General features: G+C 39.5%; 1 protein-coding gene across 5 annotated transcripts in view; it reads right to left on the bottom strand.

Moving 5' to 3' along the window:
• The window catches only part of Fam168a (family with sequence similarity 168 member A), a 185,741-nt gene extending 171,003 nt beyond the window's left edge, over nt 1-14,738 (bottom strand). For all 5 annotated transcript variants that reach the window (XM_076846663.1, XM_076846664.1, XM_076846667.1 and 2 more), the window contains exon 1: nt 14,545-14,738. The gene's annotated coding sequence lies outside the window, so the exon portion shown is untranslated. The remainder of the gene's footprint in view (nt 1-14,544) is intronic.
• Nucleotides 14,739-19,910: the final 5,172 nt, after the last annotated feature.

Raw genomic sequence — 19,910 nt, 5'->3', positions numbered from 1 at the left:
AAGTAGATCAAGGACCTAGGAATTAAACCAGAGATCTTGCGCCTAATAGAAGAAAAAGTAGGCCCAAATCTCCAATATGTTGGATTAGGCCCCAACTTCCTTAATAAGACTCCTTAGCACAAGAATTAAAACCAAGAATCAATACATGGGATGGATTCAAACTAACAAGCTTTTTCTCAGCAAAAGAAACAATCAGTGAAGTTAATAAGAGAGCCTACAGAATGGGAGCAAATCTTTACCACAAACATCAGATAAAGAGCTAATCTCTAGGATACATAAAGCACTCCAAAATCTTAACACCAAAAAAACAAATAACCCAATCAATAAATGGGCCAAGGAACAGAACAGACATTTCTCAGAAGACGATGATAAACAATCAATCAACAAATAAATGAAAAAATGTTCAACATCTCTAGCAATTAGAGAAATACAAATCAAAACTACTCTAAGATTTCATCTCACTCCAGTCAGAATGGCAGCTATTAAGAATACAAACAATAAGTGTTGGAGAGGATGTTGGGGGGAAGGTACATTCATACATTGCTGGTGGGACTGCAAATGGGTGCAGCCAATCTGGAAAGCAGTACAGAGAATCCTTGAAGAACTTGGAATGGAATCATCATCTGACCCAGCTATCCCACTCTTTGTTTTATACACAAAGGACTTACAAACAACATACTACAGAGACACAGTCAAATCAATGTTTATAGCAGCACAATTCACAGTAGCTAAATTGTGGAACCAACCCAGATGCCCTTCAATAGATGAATGGATAGGGGAACTTAGGTATATATACACAATGGAATATTGCTCAGCACTAAAAGAGAATAAAATCATGGCATTTGCAAATAAATAGATGGAGTTAAGAGACTATAATGCTAAGTGAAGTAGGCCAATTCCAAAAACCAAAGGCCAAATGTTTTCTTTGATATGAGAATGCCAATAATGGCAATGGGGGTGGGGGGGGGGAACCATGAGAAGAATGGCAGAACTTTAGATAAGACAAAAGGGAGGGAGGGGAAGGGAGGGGGCATGAGTGTAGGAAAGACAGTAGAATGAGTTAGACATCATTACCCTAAGTGCGTGTATGAAGATATGAATGGTGTGAAAATAGTTTGTGTATGTCCGACCCCTGCCACAAAAAAATTGTGCTCTGTATGTGTAATATGACATGAATTGCATTCAGCCATCATAAAAAAGTACAAGATTATCTCAAGGCAAAGCACTAAAGTACTTGTGCAATTGAGCTGCAAGCTGAAAGAGCTGCATTTTTTTTCATAAAACAACATTTTTACTTGAAAGAACAACTGGCAGATAAACCAGAATTGCTCGGATTTAGATGTTTGGCAGGCATTTTTTCAAAAATGAACAATGTGAGACTGTCACTTCAAGGAAAACAACTGTCAGTATTTGTTGCCAATGATAAAATTTGAGCTTTCAAGTGAAAATTAGAAGACTTGTCTAAAGAGATTGGTAGCAATATTAAGGAATGTGACTTTTTTATATTATGCAATAGGATATCAACATTTAGATGATCTACATAACTCAGTGCCATAGACCGAACAGTGTCTCCTCCAAATTCATATGTTGAAGCCCTGTCCCCCAATGTGATAGTATCTGGATATGGGCCTTTGGGAGAAAAATAAGGTTTAGATTACTTATAATTAGGTTTAGATGAGGTCATGGGGGGAGGGGGCAGCATGATGAGATTAGCACTCTTATTAAGAAACACCAGAGAGCATGATTGTGCAAGTAATTAAGTTTGCTCATGTGTGCTCTCACTTTACCCTTTCTCCATCTCTGACCCCCATCATAGCTTTTCTTTTTCTCCCAACTCCACCCCATGTGAGGACAAACCAGAAGGTAGCCATCTACAAGTCAGGCAGAGGCTGGGCACAGCCAGGCAAAGTGCAATCCCAGCAGCTTGGGAGGCTGAGGCAGGAGGATTGCAAGTTCAAAGCCAACCTCAGCAAAAAGCAAGGTGCTAATAGGCAACTCAGTGAGACCCTATCTCTAAATAAAATACAAAATAGGCTAGGGATATGGCCCAGTGGTCAAGTGGCCCTGAGTTCAATCCCCACACACCCCTGCCCAAAAAAGGGGCTAGGCACAGTGGCTCACACCTGTAATCTCAGAAACTCAGAGGTTAAGGCAGGAGGATCACAGATTCAAAGCCAACCTGAGCAATTTAGTAAGGTCCTACTCAATGAGATCCTATTTCAAAATAAAAGATGAAAAGGCTGGGGATATGACTCAGTGGGTAAGCACCCCTGTATTCAATCCCCCATATAAAACAAAAAAGTGTGTGTGTGTGTGTGTGTGTGTGTGTGTGTGTGTAAGGGAGGAAGAGAGTCCTCATCAGAAAAAGTCATACTGCCAACCTGATCATTGAGCCTCCAGAACTATGAAAAAATAAGTATCTAATGTTTAAGTCACTTGGTATTAATATTTTATTATGGCAGTCCAAGGAAACTAAGATACTTGTGAACCAATATTTTCCAAATGACCTAGGTATTACTAACAGAATCATGCATGGGTTTAAAGATCTATTCAAAGTTGAAAACAGACCAATTTTAAAATAACCATATGTGTTATGATTGGGATATGAGGGATTCCCCCAAAAGCTCCTGTGTTAATACAGGAATGTTCAGAGGTGAAATAATTGTTATATTATGAGAGCTGTAACCTAATCAGTTTATCCTAGTTTGGATGGACTACTGAGTGGTAACTTTGGCAGGTGAGGCATGGCAGCAAGGTGGGTCACTGAGGGTGAGTATTGGGAAGGTTCAACTTCCCTCCCCTTCTCTCTCTGCTTTCTGGTCACCATGAGCTGAGTAGCACTCCTTTACCAGGCCCTTCCACCATGATGTTCTGCCTCATCTTGGACCAGAACAAGGAATTCAGCTGACCATGGACTAAACCTCTAAAACTATGAGCCAAAATAAACTTTTCCTTCACTAGTTTTTTGTTGTTGTTGTTTTAGTTTTGTTTTTTGTTTTTTTAAATCAGGTATTTTGGTCATGATAACAAAAAGTTGACTAACAGTAGAAAAAGATCATTGATACAGTTTTAGATTCCATGAGAAATTCCAAAAGACCTTAAGAAACTGCAGTTTTCAAATTCCGGTGTAGTATCAAAGAAGAATATCAAACTGGGCATGATGGTGCATGCCTATAATCCTAGCAACTCAAGAGGCTGAGGCAGGAGAATCAAAAGTTTGAGGCCAGTCTCAGCAATTTAGCAAGGCCTTAAGCAATTTAGTGGGACCCTGTTTCAAAATTAGAAAGAAGGAAGGGGTGCTGGGAAAATGGCTTAGGGGTTAAGCATTCCTGGGTTAAATCCCTGTGATGATGATGATGAGGAAGAAGGAGGAGGAGAGGAGGAAGAGGAAAAGGAGAAAATCCACAATTATATAAAAATGCAAATTAAACATTCCTTTCTCAAACACCTATTTACATAGGGCAGGAATTTTTATATACATACATATATTTATTTATTTATTTATTTATTTACTTTTAAAATTTTTATATAGCAAAATAATAAACTGCAACAGATTGAATACAAAACCAGTTATGAACCCAGACAGCAAAGAGATTTGAAAAAAATGTAAAATGTTATTCTAATTTTTTTGGTTTGGGATAATATACTTGTTTTAATAAAAAATATATATATATGCTAACAGCCAGGAGTGGTGGCACATGCCTGTAATCCCAGTAGATCTCCCAGCAGATCGGGAGGCTGACACAGGAGAATTGTGAGTTCAAAGTCAGCCTCAGCAAAAGTGAGGTACTAAGCAATTCAGTGAGACACTATCTCTAAATAAAATGCCCCTGAGTTCAACCCCTGGTACAAAAAAAAAAGTTAACAAGTAATAGTTAATAAAACTATTAATTTATTAGTAATTTAAATATTCTGGGCTGGGATTGTAGCTCAGTGGTACAGAACTTGCCTACCAAGTGTGAGGCACTGGGTTCAATTCTCAGCACCACATAACAAGTAAATAAATAGATAAAATAAAGGTATTGTGTCTGTCTACAACTAAAAAATAAAAATAAATATTCCACACATTTCTCAGTGTTAATTTCTAATGCAATAAATATTGATAGATATTTGGGGTCCTTGGTAAGTAAAAATGTAAGGACACCTCATTTAAGAACTGTTGCTATACAACAAGTAAGAAAAACTATTCCTACAATGGTCAGAACAAAAAGCAAGTCAGAGCCGGGCAAGGTAGTGCACACCTGTAATCCCAGTGACTTGAGAGGCCTGCTTCAGCAATTTAGCGAGGCCCTAAGCAACTCAGTGAGACCCTGTTTCTAATAAAATACAAATAGGGGAGTTGGGGTTGTGGCTCAGTGTTAGAGCACTTGCCTTGCACATGTGAGGCACCGAGTTCGATCCTCAGCACCACATAAAATAAATTAGTAAAACAAAGGCTTTGTACCCATATTCAACTAAATATTTCTTTTAAAAAAATGTATATTATATACACATAAAACAAAAAAAACAAAAACACAAAAAGGGGCTAGGAATGTGGCTCAGTGGTTAAGTGCCCCTGAATTCAATTCCTGGAACCCAAAAAAAGCAAGTTAGGGGCTAGGGTTGTGGCTCAAGCCGTAGCGCACTCGCCTGGAATGCGTGTGGCCCGGGTTCGATCCTCAGCACCACATACAGACAAAGATGTTGTGTCCGCCAAAATACTAAAAAATAAATATTAAAATTCTCTCTCCCTCTCTCTCCTCTCTCTCACTCTTTCTTTAAAAAAAAAAAAAAGCAAGTTAGTCATACTTTATGAAAGTTCATAAGCAGACAAAAATCAAAAGATAGGTAACCTCAGAGGAATGGGTAAAGTTCCCTTTCTTTTTTTTTTTTTTTTAATTTTTCAATATTTATTTTCTAGTTTTCGGCGGACACAACATCTTTGTATGTGGTGCTGAGGATCGAACCCGGGCCGCACGCATGCCAGACGAGCACGCTACTGCTTGAGCCACATCCCCAGCCCAAAAAGTTCCCTTTCTTGATCTGAGTGCTGGTCATACTTTTTGTGTATTTTTTTTCATGTATCATGTAAACCTCTATACAATTTCATTTTAATTTATATTTTCTATGTAAACATATAACTTTGCTATGGTTTGAATGTTGTTTCCCTTCAAAAGTCATGTTCATACTTAATCCCGCAATGTGGTGGTATTAAGATGTAAGGACTTTGGGGATATGATGATGTCATGAGGGTTCCATTATCTTGAATAGGATTAATTCCCTTATAAAAGAAGCTTCCTGGAGAGTGTTGCCTAGCCCTTCCATTCCTTCCACCATGTGAGGACACAGCTTTTGTCCTCTCCAAAGGATGCAGCAACAAGTCACCATTTGGATGCAAACAACACTGACCAGATGCCAAATCTGCCAGTACCTAGATCTTAGACTTCCTAGCCTACAGAACTATGAGAAATACATTCATATTATTTGTAAACTACCCAGTCTAAGGCTTTTTTTTTTTTTTTTTACAAATATCTTACATTTGAACCAAGACATGCCTACTTTAGCTCACCCACAGAAGTTCTGTTAGCACTGATCCAGGATATAATTGGGGCAAGTCATAAGAAATCTTAGACAGGGATAATGAGTTCTATCTTGCACACATTGAATTTGAGATCACCAGAATGGATGTATTACAGGTAGTAGACTGTAGCTAGTGAGACCTGCAAGTATAGAGCTTAGGAGAGACCTCTGAGCTGGAGAAAGAAATTTAAGTCATCAGCATATGAGCAAGACTACTTACTCAAAGAAATAATCTAAAAGTCCAGTGAGCCAGGAAGCCAACCCCAAGAAGAAAGAACAGTTAAGATCTCTCCTTAAATATCAGTTATGTTCACAGCTTCAAAAATCAGTTCCTGCTAAACATCCAACAGGAAGAGCAAAAACCATGAACTGTGTTCAATAACATAGCTAGCTCATTTGGTGGATGAAGTAAAGAAAAGAAATTTGGTAGGGAGAGGGCTTTCAGGGCTTTCCGGATGGAAGGTACAACATATGGCAAGAATAGGAGTACAGGGGCTGGATGGGTAGTGGTAGTGCTCACCTAGTACCCATGGGGCACTAGGTTCAATCCTCAGCACCACATAAAAATAAAATAAAGATATGGTGTCTACCTAAAAATAAAAAATAAATTTAAAAAATGTTCAAAAAAAAAAAAAGCATAGGAGTATGACAGTACAGTCTGACTCGGGACTGGCTTATCTGATTTAATAGTAGAAATACATCCTAAAAAGCCCTAAAAGAGATACAAACTAGGGCCTACCAGCACACAAGAAGAGAACAATTAAAGAAGACTGTATGTGATCATAAAATGAGCCATTCCAAACCTCATTCCCCAAAATATCTGCATATCCTTCAGGACTTACCTCAAGCATTAATTCCTCTCCCTGCTCCACAGGCAGATGCTTTGTCCACGCACCTACTGTAGTACGAATCCTATTTTGCTACAATTATGGATGATATCCCACCCCCCAACTAGACTGTAAGCTCCTTAAAAGCAGAGAATTTTATTTTTGTATCTTTGACTACCAGCACACCCTACTGCTTACCATCTAATAATCACTCAATAGATATTTGTTGAACAGATATTTTAAACCTGTCTCGTACAAGACTACTAGCTCCTTGGCCTTAGAATGTGTTGCAATTATAGATCTACATTCTTTTTTTTGCTTTACTTATGATAGTATCAAAGTAAATTTATTCCAAATATATATTTTCTGAGGGAAGATGTAGCCGAGGACAATGAATAACAAAACAGCAGCCTAGAAGAAAAGTTGACGCTAAACAATTCACAACTAAAATAAAAATATCAATAACAGTAAGCATTAATATACTGAGCATCGGGGGGAGCAGGGATAGTAGAGGATAGGAAAGGCAGCAGAATACAACATACACTAGTATGACAATATGTAAATCAATGGATGTGTAACTGATGTGATTCTGCAATCTGTATATGGGGTAAAAACGGGAGTTCACATCCCACTTGAATCAAAGTGTGAAATATGATATATCAAGAACTTTGTAATGTTTTGAACAACCAACAATAAAAATTAATTAAAAAAAAAAAACATATATATATATATATATATATATATATATATATACTGAGCATCAACTACATATGTGCCAGTCACTATTCCAGGTATTTTGACCTCCTTGCCTCACTTAATTCATACATCAACCCAACAATGGAGTATATTTTCTTCTTATATATGTACTAAACAATCTTTCTCACTTGTCTCTGTAATAAGTTACAGGTAGAAAACTAAAAGGGAAATGGCTGTGTTTGTCTAAATAATTGCAAGGAAATAGTATATACCACATTCTCTACTTCAATAAAGCCTCAACTGTTTCATTTTTAGCTAGCCAGCACAGTTAATGTGGTCCCATAAATTCACTAGGAGAAAGTCTACTAGCACTTTCTCCATTCCACTATATTCACCAATCATAAAGTTTCAAGAGAGAAACTATAAACTGGCCTTCATGGATTCCCACCTTCATTGGGAAAAAGAACCTTTCAGAGAGGCAATAAACCAACTATGGCAAACTTTTTATTTATGTTTATTTATTTGTTTATTTATGTCTTAGGGTGCCCTGATTTCAGTCTGGTAAACTAGGAGGGAGAAAAAATGTAACTAAGATTTAGATATTCTTTTCTTTAATTTTTTTTATTTTTTTAATAGTTGTAGATGGACAGAATGCCTTTATTTTATTTATTTTTATGTGGTGCTAAGGAATGAACCCAGTGCTTCATGTATGCTAGGCAAGCGCTCTGTCACTAAGCTATAGCCCCAGCCATATATAGTCTTTTATAGTTTGTTTGTTTTTTAATATTTTTTTAGTTGTAGATGGACACAATGACTTTATTTTTATTTATTTATTGTTATGTGGTGCTGAGGATGGAACCCAGGGCCTCACGCATGCAAGGCAAGGCACTGAGCCATTTATAGTTTAAAAAGCATTTTCACATTTATTATCTCATTTGAGCTCAAATTTAGGTTTGTAAACTGAAAAAGCAACAGATTATTAATGAATTTGATTTCAAATTTCTTGGACAAAAAATGCTTTGCATTTAGATTGCTAAACTTCTGATATATATAATAGAGATTTCTTGTTGGTGGTACTCTGTACTTCAGATGACAAATTCTCCTACACAATCAGGTGAGAACTAATGTACCAGGGTGCCTTTCTGCAAAAAAGAAGAGGTGTAAAAACCCTAACCAAAAGAGCCAAGTAGCTTGCAAAAACATGACATGAAGCTTCAAGCTGGTATAACAACAACAACAACAAAAATCTAAAATATGCAGAATTTCTCTATTAGTGAGAAAAGTGCTTTAAAATAGTGCTCTTTAAGAGCTCACAAAGCCAAGTGTGGTGATGCATGCCTGTAATTCCAGCAACTTGGCAGTAAGTTCAAGACCAGTCTCAGCAACTTAGTGAGATCCTGAGCAACTTAGTGAGACCCTATCTCAAAATAGATAGATAGATAGATAGATAGATAGATAGATAGATAGACAGACAGACAGTCAGGCTGGCTGGGAATGTGGCTCAGTGGTTAAGCACCCATGGATTCAATCCCCAGCATCAAAAACAATAAGAGTTCACAAGGCTGTTACTACCCCTTATTCTTATTTCCAACTCTGATCCATAGCAAAATAATCTGGTCACCCATAAAAGCAAATTGGTTGCTTCTTGCTATCTGCTACACTACCCATATTCTTCAGCAAATGCATCCACAGATAATAGAAAATATTGTTATATCTGCCTTATCCTCCAGAGCTTAGCATGTGCAAGGTCCCAGGTTTGATCCCCAGCACAGGAAGGAATGAAGGATGGATGGAGAACCATAGACAATAACTTTGCTTCTTTGTATTTTTTTGTAATTTCCAATTTTCATCATATATATTTTAGTGGTAGAAGACAAAGTTCTTTTACAGCTAAAATACAGGAATAAAGTGTCTGCTGTGGTGGCACAATTTATAATCCCAGTTATTCAAGAGGCTAAAGATCACAAGTTTGAGGACAACCTGCACAATTTAGAAATACCTGGTCTCAAAAACAAACAAACAAAAAATTTGGTACCCCAAATAAAACCAGGGGTGCTCAGCCACTGAGCCACATCCCCAGTACTTTTATTTTATTTTATTTTATTTTAATTTTGAGATAGGATCTCACCAAGTTGCTTAGGGCCTCGCTAAGTTGCTGAGGCTGGCCTTGAACTTGCAATCCTCCTGCCTTATCCACCAGAGCCCAGTCACTGGAATTGGCATGTGCCACTGTGCTCAGCTCAAAATAAATTTTAAAAGTGTCAGGGATGTAGCTCAGTGGAAGAGCATTTGCCTAGCGTATTCAATCCTCAATACCACCTAACAAAAAAGAAAAGAAAGAAAGAAAAAGAAAAGAAAGAAAGTCACAGAAGAACACTTATCCCGGGTATGTGGCTCAAGCGGTAGCGCGCTCGCCTGGCATGCGTGTGGCCCGGGTTCGATTCTCAGCACCATATACAAACAAAGATGTTGTGTTGTATCGGCTGGAAACTAAAAAATAAGTATTAAAATTTAAAAAAAAAAAGAAGAAGAAGAAGAACACTTATACTATGATACTATTTATAAACAGTTACACACACAGGGCAAGGAATGTCTCTTACCTAGCATGAGAGAGGCCCTGGGTTCTATTTGCAGCTGCCACAAAAAAGAAAAAAAGTTGCAAGTGAAAACTATATTGTTTACAAAGGGCTGAAGGGGGGAATGCTGGGCAGTGATACTGGCCAAATTTTATTGTTATATTGTATGCATATAAAATATGTAACAACAAATCCCATCACTATGTACAACTGTAATGTATCAGTAAAAAATGTGTAGGGCTGGTGTTTTAGTTCAGCAGTAGAGCCCTTGCCTTATATGTGTGAGGCACTAGGTTAAATCCTCAGCATCACATAAAAATAAATAAAATAAAGGTATTGGATCCATCTACCAAAAAAAAAAAAAAAAAAGTTATTTTATGTGGAAAAAATATATATTGTTTAGATATTTAGAGATATGCACATATTTGGTAAAAGTAAGGGAATGATTCATATCAAATTCAGGAAAGTGGTTACCCCTGAGGGAGAGGAAAGGAGGAAGATTCAATTGAGCAGCACTTCCCAAGAAGCTTTAAAAATACTACAAACTCCTTTTTTGTTAGGCTGGGTAACAGTACACATCTTCAACTGTTATTATTGTTTAAACTTTGGATTTGTATTATATATACTCTTATACATATGAATTATTTCACAATGTAAAAGGAAGATGTGGGCAGGGGAAATAGCTCAGTTGGTAGAGTGCTTGCCTTGCGTGCACACAGCCCTAGGTTCAATCCCCAGCACCACATACAAGAAAAAAAAAAAAAAATCACCTAAAAGAAACATGTGAAGAAGAATAAACTGTAATCCAGACTCTTTCTCTTACTGGCTGCATAATTTTAAGCAAATCATTTAATCCCTGACAGTCTTTCTTATTTTATAGAAGAGGAAATCAACAACTCACATCTGTTTAGTACTTTCCTTGGCATTTAAAGAACTATTTAAAGGGGCTAGGACTGTAGCTCAGTGGTAGAGCGCCTGCCTCACATGTGTGAAGCAGTGGGTTAGATCCTCAGCACCACATAAAAATCAGTAAAGATATTGTATGTTTATCTACAACTAAAAAAAAATTTTTCAAAAAAAAACTATTTAAAGTTCCTAGACTACAAATATGCAAATAGGTAGCACAAACATGCAAACTGCAGATAAATTGTTATATCATAATAATACAAAATAATGCCTCTTTAATAAATAATAAAATACCATAATACTAAGAACTCATTGTTAGGGCACAGAATGCAATTCATCATTCTAGCCATTGCCTAGCTTTTTAATAATGGGAATTTACACTGTTTTAGTGTACATTATGCAACACTCTATGTTAAATACTTTCTTGGATTATTTTCTCTAATCCTCAAGCAACCTTATGAGATTAGTTCTATTATGCACACTTTAAAGATGAGTTCACTGTGCCCAAGGTCATACAGTAATAGTGATGGACATACTTCAGAACCCACACTCAGTCACTGCACTCATTTTGCCTCACTTTTTTTCACATTAAATTCTCTCTCCCATGACACTTAAAGCTCCTTGACAACTGCTTTTTGTTCATCTTCATTTCCCCTGGAACTTAGCAGGCATCCAATAAATAAATAGTAAACAGATATTTCACATATGTGCAGTGTTTTCAAGACATAATTTCAGGACATGAACTGATTTATTCCTCTTGATACCTTTGTGAAATACAAAGCATTTTTTGTTTGTTTTGTTTTACCATATTTAAGTGTATAATTTGGGGCACTGAGTACATTCACAATGCTGAGCAACCATTAATACTAAATATGAACGGTTTCTAATGACTTTACTGAAGTCTCTGCTTTTAAGTGGTGGATTTGAAGCCAGTTTGACTCCTAAATTCATGAGCTCTTCATTCTACCAAGGCTTCTACCAATACCTTCACCTGCTCTCCCCTTTTCACCAGAGTGTCTGGAGGGTCAAATGAAGTAAAGAAGCTAAAACACTTTATTCACATTAATACTATACAGATGACTGCAGCTGTAGCGGGGGGAAATACACCAACACATTTCTCTCAGGTGATTACTTTTCATTTTGAGCTTTCAAAAGCCAGGACTTTCAGAGAAACATCTCACCTCTAGACATTGCCTGCAGATGCACAAAAGCAAGGTCTGGACCCCATAGTAAAGTTATGAGGAGAAATGTTTGCATTAGTTAGATTACATTCTCGTAGTATTACAGGTAACTGCTCAAACCTGATTTTTATTGTAATACAGAAAGCTTCCTCATTAAAAAAAAAAAAAAAAAAAAAAAAAAAAAAAACCACTTTAAATTCCAAGGGTGAGTTCAACCTTCCATCATTCCGCCCATTTTGAAAACTACCAAAAAAAAAAGATTCCAATTGGTATTTTTGTGTGCTCAACTGAAAGTCAAGAAAAGTGGTTTGCTTTCAAGCTGAACTCTGAGGCTTTAACAAAAATAAAAAGAATTATTTTGATCCCATTGGTGCCAATTTTATCCTCTTTACAACTCATTTTTCCTTAGTCTGAGCTCTAATCAACATCTACTTCATGTTTAACATATTATAGTTAATGCAATTAAGTCCAGAAAACAGTTTCCCTAAAGATGTTCCCTCCTTTCACACTCCTCTCTACTTTCCATTGTCAGCATTCTGCCATGAGAATAAGCATATCTCTTTAAGTCAAATTTCTGATGAATAGATGGAGATGTTGTTTCTGTAGTTAATACAATGCATACATCACCATCATCCCCTAAAAAATAAAAATGATTCTCTATACTTCATTTATCAACATCTGATAGAATTCTGATCACCTGAATTCCTTTAGAAGAAAATTCAATCTATAGAAATAGTCCAATTATTTTAAATCTTATCAAGCAATGTCAAAAGAGAATCAAATGAAAAACTCCATCAGTACCAAACCATCTATCTCACCAATGAATATTTATGACATTTCCATATTTCCTGTCTTCTGTTTACATAAAGCAGTGATGCCAAGACTCATCTCAGGATTATTAGCCTGCAATACAATGATGGGCCTAATTGCCTTGCAAACCAGGACACCAATAAATGGAGTCTTCAAGCAATCAATTTTAAGAGGAGAGAAAAAAAGGCCTAAGTGTTTTCTGCATACATGCATGTTGCCTGCCTAGAAAATAAATTCAGCTTCATATTTTTTAGTCTCATTCATTAGTTCTCAAGCAAGGAATGCACCCTTAACCTCAAGCTCATCAAACCTATTTAAATTCCAGTACTAGTTTTAATGCACCAGGGGGAGGAGGGAAAGGAGAAGACAGAGCCCTCATACAGAAAGATACCTATCACAACCTCCTCACATCTCCTCCCACCTTTAGTTTCAAAGTGCCCCCCAACTTCTCTTTATGATACTCGAATAATAAAAGACATCCTCCCCTCCTTAACTTTACCTTTTTGGCTGACTTCCAAAAGATACTAATACAAATAAAACAAACAAAAAGATCAAACTGAAGCTTAAAATGTCCTTTAGAAGAGTCTTTAATATACCTTCTCTGTTCCCTACAAAGTCCCCTTTAACAATCTTCCAATTACTGCCTCCCCTCCAAACACAGCAACCAAAACTGTCCCTTTAAGTGTTCTAACCCCTAAACCTCTGGTGTCTCTTGGAGGACATCCCAATCCTTCCTCTCCAGAAAAATCCAACCTACTCCTTCCCAGGGTTGCACACCTCTCCATCCTCTCTGTCCCATCCATACCAACAACCCCAGGTCTCTCACATCTTAAATTTCCTCTCTACCACCTCACCATCCACAAACACCTCTCCAGCTCATCACAGACATTCCTTCTCCAAAACTCCCTCTGCCACCTTGGCTAAGGGACATTTTCTTTAAGATACCATCCCCCAACCTTGCTCACCACCTGCCACTATTCTTTCAGTGAATCCAGTCTAGCAGTCGCATGTGTCCTCTGCCTTCTCCCTACACAGGGAGCCACCATGCCCCCTCCAGTGAGTCCAAGATCACCCTAAATCCTATTCCACTGTGCCCCACCCCCAATTTCAATCCTTGTCCTCCCATTTTGGGCCTATCTTCCAATTTATCCCTCTCCTTCCAGGTCACCATAACACTCCATCCCCCATTGAAAGTCTCACCCCTACCAGCACCTATTCCAACATTCATCAACCATCCCAGGAAAATCTCAAATTCCACCCCCTCTGCTCTATCTTAACCATGCTAATTCCATAAGTCTCCGCAAATTCCACCATCCCCAGGTGACAAACGCCCACTTCAAGCTCAGGTCTCAACCCATGCCAAGTCCCTCACCCCCAGCTCCTACCACCCTACCACCTCCATCAGCTTACTCCAGTCCCACCCCAAATTCCACCTTCCTGAATTAAAACACTCCCCAGGGCCCTATTCAACGGTTTACATCCCACTCTGTATAGAAATCATCCACCTATCTCCCACCCGGGCTCAGATCCCAAGCTGTCAACTGCTCCAGGCCAACCCCAAATCACCACCCTCATTCAGTCCCCTCCCCCATTATAAAAACCATCCCACTTCAGTCTCCTATCTCGCCCCAAGACCATCCCAAATCTTTCCCGACACCATCCCCCCCCCAACACACACACACACACACACACACACACACACACACACACACACAGGCTCCTGTCCCAGGTCCGACTATTCCCCCATGAAGCCCACCTCCTTCATCCCCCCTCCAACCTGCTGGGGTCCCACCCTCACCCCACCCCCAGCCCTCGCTCGGACAAGTCTCCCCGCCAGCCCGCCGTTCCATCGCGACCTCAGCCCCCTCCCCCCAAGCCGCGAGGGGGCTCCGCAGCCCCCACTCTCATTCTCCCCAGCGCCGCCAGCCCAGGCTCCAGACCAGCGGGCCAGCGGGCCGGGGGGGGGGGGGGGGGGGGGGGTCTCCTCACCGGCTAGCCACTGCAGGCGAAAACGGCTGCGGAGGCGACAGGAGGCGATGCCCTTGTCTTCTCCGGAGGCTACAGCGGCGACGCTCTCGCTCCCTCGCCCGTGTCCAGTAAGGTGGCGGATGGCGCGCAGGGACGGGAGCCTCCTCCTCCTCAGCTACTCGGCTCTGAATCCTCTGCAGTAGCCGCGGAGGAGCCCGACGGGTGGGGGGAGGGGACGATCGGCTGCAGGCGAGAGAGGAGGAGGCGGAGGGAGGGGGCGGGGGACCGCTGAGAAGGGCGGGGGAGGAGGAGCCGCCGCGGCGTCGCGACACGTCCCACGGACTCAGTGCGCCGGGACCACAACTCCCGGCATGCCCTGTTCCAGCCCGCACAAGGCCTTTGCTTCCCGCCGCGCGCCCGCGCTGAGGGTGCTGTGCCCTCTCCCACCACGGACAATGGAACGAGCTGTCTGTACACTGGCGCCTTTTGTAGCCTTGAAGACCACATGTCGGGAAAGTCGGCGGTTCTGCACCCCGATCCCCAGGTGGCGTAGTTCTCAGTCTCCAATCTACACAGACACGGGTTGCCTCCCGCTGGACTACATCTCCCGGCGTGCCACACAGCCTCCCGCTCTCCTCTTTCCGTACCTTTCTCAGACCCCGTACTACAGTTCCCAGGGAGTATGGTCCCTGCAAAGACTAGGAGGTGCAGTTCTCGATTCTTCCTCCATGTTAAGAAAAAGAAGTCAAAGAGAGAAAAAAGGGAAGGAATATGCTGACCCACCGAGCATAGACCTAGATGGGCTGGATCACCTGTGATTCTGTACTCTCCATCTCGGTTGGCCCTGGCTCACGCCAGAACTAAAGAGGCAGCTAGCTTCCTCACTGGTATTTGCAAATTCGAGGACGATTCCACAACTTGAATTCAAATGTAAAAGGACATTTAATTACATTTACAGCTCCATTATTTTTAAGAATTTACCTTTAAAAGATAATGGAATAATTTAGAAAAGACAAGTACACAAGGTTGTTATTATTAGATTGTTGATTATGGGGAAAAACGCAAATATTCGTCAATAGGCTCATTAAATGGTGATATATGTATACATACAATGCATTACTTGGCAGCCATTTAAAATGATGAAGATCTATTAACATTAAAAGCTATTCACAACTTATTATCAAAGGGAAAAATAATTACAAGACACTATGTTTACACAGGTCCAGTTTATGTGAAATTTAAGACAATATAAGCAGAGAGATTACAGGAAAGAGGTTCCCCCCCCAAATGATCATCTGGGGGAAATGGTGTCAGATTTCAAGTTATTTAAATTTTAATATTGGGTAAATTGTTGAAAAGGAACACATTTCTTTTTTCTTTTTCTTTTTTCATTGGGGGGAGTGCTTACTAGAAATTAAACCCAGAGGTGTTTTACTACTGAGCTACACCACCAGACTATTCTCCCTCTCTTTTTTTTTTTTTTTTTTTTTTTTTTTTTTTGGTACTGGGGATTGAACCTAGGAACACTTAACCGCTGAGCCACATGCCCAACCCTTTTATTTTTTATTTCGAAACAGGGTTTCTTAAGTTGCTGAGACTGGCTTTGAACTTGCAATCCTCCTGAGCCTCTCCAGTGCTGGGATTATAGGCATGCTCCACAGCACCCATCAGCACATATTATTTATGAAAAGTTATGAGACTGCTGGGCTCAGTGGCTTACACCTGTAATCCCAGCCACTTAGGTTGAGGCAGGAAGATCACAAATTCGAAACCAGCCTCAGCAATTTAGCAAGACCCTGTCTCAAAATTAAAAATAAGAGGCTAAGCTTGTGGCTCAGCAGTAGAGAGCTTGCCTAGCACATGCGGGATGTTGGGTTCTATCCTCAGCACCACATAAAAATAAAAAATAAAGGTATTGAGTACAACTACAACTAAAACAAAGTATTTTAAAAAGATAAAAAATAAGAAGGACTGGGGATGTGGCTCAGGGATTAAGCACCCCAGAGTTCAATCCCCGGTATCAAAATAAAGAAAAGAAAAAACTGAGACTATTTCCAAAAAAGTAAAATTTCCAAATCCAACAACCTCTCACCTGCCTAGAAAATTTCCGGTGGCTCCCCATTGCCTCAGCAGTGCTAAAGGACTGTCTGGTTTTTCTGTGAGCTCAACAGTGAACACTTCCAATTCGTAACATTAAGTTAGCAGAGAGAATTTTCTCAATTGTCAATGTTCTCAAATGTTTCCCTTTCTGGTCCTTCCACATCCTTTTCCTCCTTCTCTCTTACTCACTCTTCAAACTCAGGCCAAAATTCTACCTTCCCTCCAGCATATTTTTAAGGACACTCATTTTCCTTACATCTTGATTATTTGAGGTGGGGGGATAGGGGTACCCGGGATCAAATTCAGTTGCACTCAACCACTGAGCCACATCCCCAACCATATTTTGTTGTCCCCCCCACCCCACCCCCATAGTGCTGGGAATTGAATCCAGGACCTTGGGCATCAAGACAAGCACTCTACCAACTGAGCTATATCCACAGCCCCACTTCAGCCCTATTTTGTATTTTATTTAAAGACAGAGTCTCACTGAGTTGCTTAGTGCCTCCGTGTTGCTGAGGCAACTTGCGATCCTCCTGTCCCAGCCTCCTGAGCCGCTGTTATTACAAGTGTGCTCCACCACACCAGGCTACATCTTCATTCTTATAATAGTGCTTTCTGATCCGTGGGCCAGAGATTGTGAGGAGGGAAGTAAAGATGGAAGAACAGAGAGTGTCTACAAAGTTCTACCTACACAAAGCATTTTCTACAGAATGAATAAATTCGTTTTGCAGTTTAAAAAAAAATTGTTTTTTCTTCTCACACCTGTGTCTAGCTCTTCCAGAATGTAGACTATGAGGCCAGGGGGCCAGAGGGGATGTAACTAAGAGGTAGAGTGCTTGCCTTGTATGCACAAGTCTCTAGGTTTAATCCCTAGCACCAAATATGGCATATGTTATCTCTGATTTAACATAAATAATATATTCAATTACAGTATTTTCAGCTGAATGTCATTATTCCTTGGTGTTCTGTTCAAAAAAAAAAGAAAAAAAAGTAGGACATTTGAGCTCCACCACCCCAGCCCATTGAAGCTCAGGAGAGCTGGGAGAAAGCCATGGTTGCTTAGCTCAGAGGATAACAGTTTACAGTCTTCTGCTTCAGCTTTTCTCTCTAGCTCCCCCAACTGCCCAGTCTGGTTATACTGCTCTTCCTCAGGACCCATGTTCCCCAAATATACCAGGCACTGTCTTTTTCAACTGCTATCTCCTTTTTCATACTAATCTCCCAGCTTTAAAAATTTCAGCCCTCTGCTCCCTTTTCTAACAACAGCGGAAAAGTTGCCTATGATATATTGTCTATGTGACAAGCCCCTCCCTCTGTCTTGTTAACCATGCCTCTTCTAAACCCTGTCTTCACTTGTTTTCCTCCTTCTTCCCCACTTTTCTAGTGACAAGAAGTGGAGGATCGGTGGGAAAAATTAGAAGAGCTCTCATCTATCCCGTCAGTTCAGAATTATCTGAGTTAGGGGAATCAAGCAGTATAAAGAAACTTCCTGATCCAGGAATCTGGGAATCAGGTTCTAAGTTAGACCTTGCCATGAACATGATGAGGATCCTCAATCCCTTCACTTCAGAACCTCAGTTTCTATATCTGTAAAATGGAAAAAATGATTCCCATCCTGCCATTTCATAAGGTTTTTAGGAGAATTTATTTTTAAAATGGATATGCCAGGCACTGTGGCATATGCTTGTAATCCCAGCTACTGTGGAGGCTGAGGCAAGTTTGAGGCCAAGCTCAGCAACTTAGTGAGGAAGATGCTGTCTCAAAATATTTAATTTAAATTAAAGGCCTGGTGGACTGGGGTTCTGGCTCAGTGGTAGAGCACTTGTCTCTCATGCATGGGACACTGGGTTTGAGCCTCAGCACCACATTAAAAAAACTAAATAAATAAAGGTGTTGTTTCCGTCTACAACTAAAAATATTAAATAAATAAATAAATGTGTTGTGTACATCTACAACTAAAAAAAAGAAAAAGAAAAACTCTTTAAATTAAAGGCCTGGGGATGTAGCTCAGTGATAGAATATCCCTGGAATCAATCCCCTATTCAGGGAAAAAGAAAAAAAAAAAAAAAAAGAACCTTTGAGTATAAAAGTGTTTTGAAGAGTGTAGAGCATCACAGTCTAATTCCTTCATATAATTTGAAATTTTCAAATCACTCCCAAGTCGTGGCATGTAAACTTCCTGTCTGAGAATTATATCAACATTATCAACATTAATGAATATTTTGATGATTTAACTCTATTAGCCAATTTAATTCTTTGACAAAATTTTCTATATTTCTAATTGTACTAAGTTTAAAAAATTTTTTGGATTTTTCTATATTTTGTTCTATATTGAATTTGTATCCAGATCTATTCTTTTCTCTATCAATTTTATAATAAAAATTTTATTTATCAATTATCCTTTATTTTTTATGATTTTTACTGATTATTATTGCTTCAGCCATTATGAAATTTCCTTGTTAATAATTATTTCCACCAAGTCTACCTTTTCCTCAAAGCAGTTGGAGCCATTGTTGATTTTATTTTGTGTCGATTATTCCTACTAAGTGGAATTTTCCCAGGGGTCAAATTTGCTGTGGTCAATGTTACCAACAAAGATGGGATTATTCAGTTTGCTTCTCCATCCATAATAAATTGTACCACATGTAGCTTTAGCCATTGTCAGTTTTATTTTGTGTTGATTATTTCTACCATATCTAATTTTCTTCTGCAATCCCCTCAAAATAAACTCAGAGTCAAAATGACAGAGTACAAACACTGTCCTTTGCCTATTACTGTCTGATTAACTTGTGCTTTGTAGTGTTTTTTGTTTTATTTTGTTTTATTTTTTTGTCCCAGCAATGTTAATGAGCTTCTTTGCAAACCACCTCTCAAAACATCTCTTTGGGGGCTTTGGCACATGTGTATGCTTTAAGAACTGCTCTGGGGGGCTGGGGATGTGGTTCAAGCGGGAGCGTGCTCACCTGGCATGCGTGTGTGCGGCCCGGGTTCGATCCTCAGCACCACATACAAAGATGTTGTGTCCGCCAATAACTAAAAAATGAATATTAAAAAAATTCTCTCTCTCTCTCTCTCTCTCTCTCTCTCTCTCTCTCTCTCTCCCTCTCTCACTCTCTCTTTAAAAAAAAAAAAAGAACTGCTCTGGGATCACAGGAAATTGGACATTACAGATCATGTTAGGGGGCTGGGGTTGTAGCTCAATGGTAGAGCACTTGCCTAGCACATGTGATGCACTAGGTTCAATCCTCAGCACCGCATAAAAATAAAATAAATAAAATAAAGGTATT

Source organism: Callospermophilus lateralis, chromosome 2, assembly GCF_048772815.1.
Source record: "Callospermophilus lateralis isolate mCalLat2 chromosome 2, mCalLat2.hap1, whole genome shotgun sequence".
NCBI lineage: Eukaryota > Metazoa > Chordata > Mammalia > Rodentia > Sciuridae > Callospermophilus > Callospermophilus lateralis.
The sequence above is the reverse complement of the archived record's forward strand: the minus strand, read 5'-3'. Positions and strand labels throughout refer to the sequence as shown.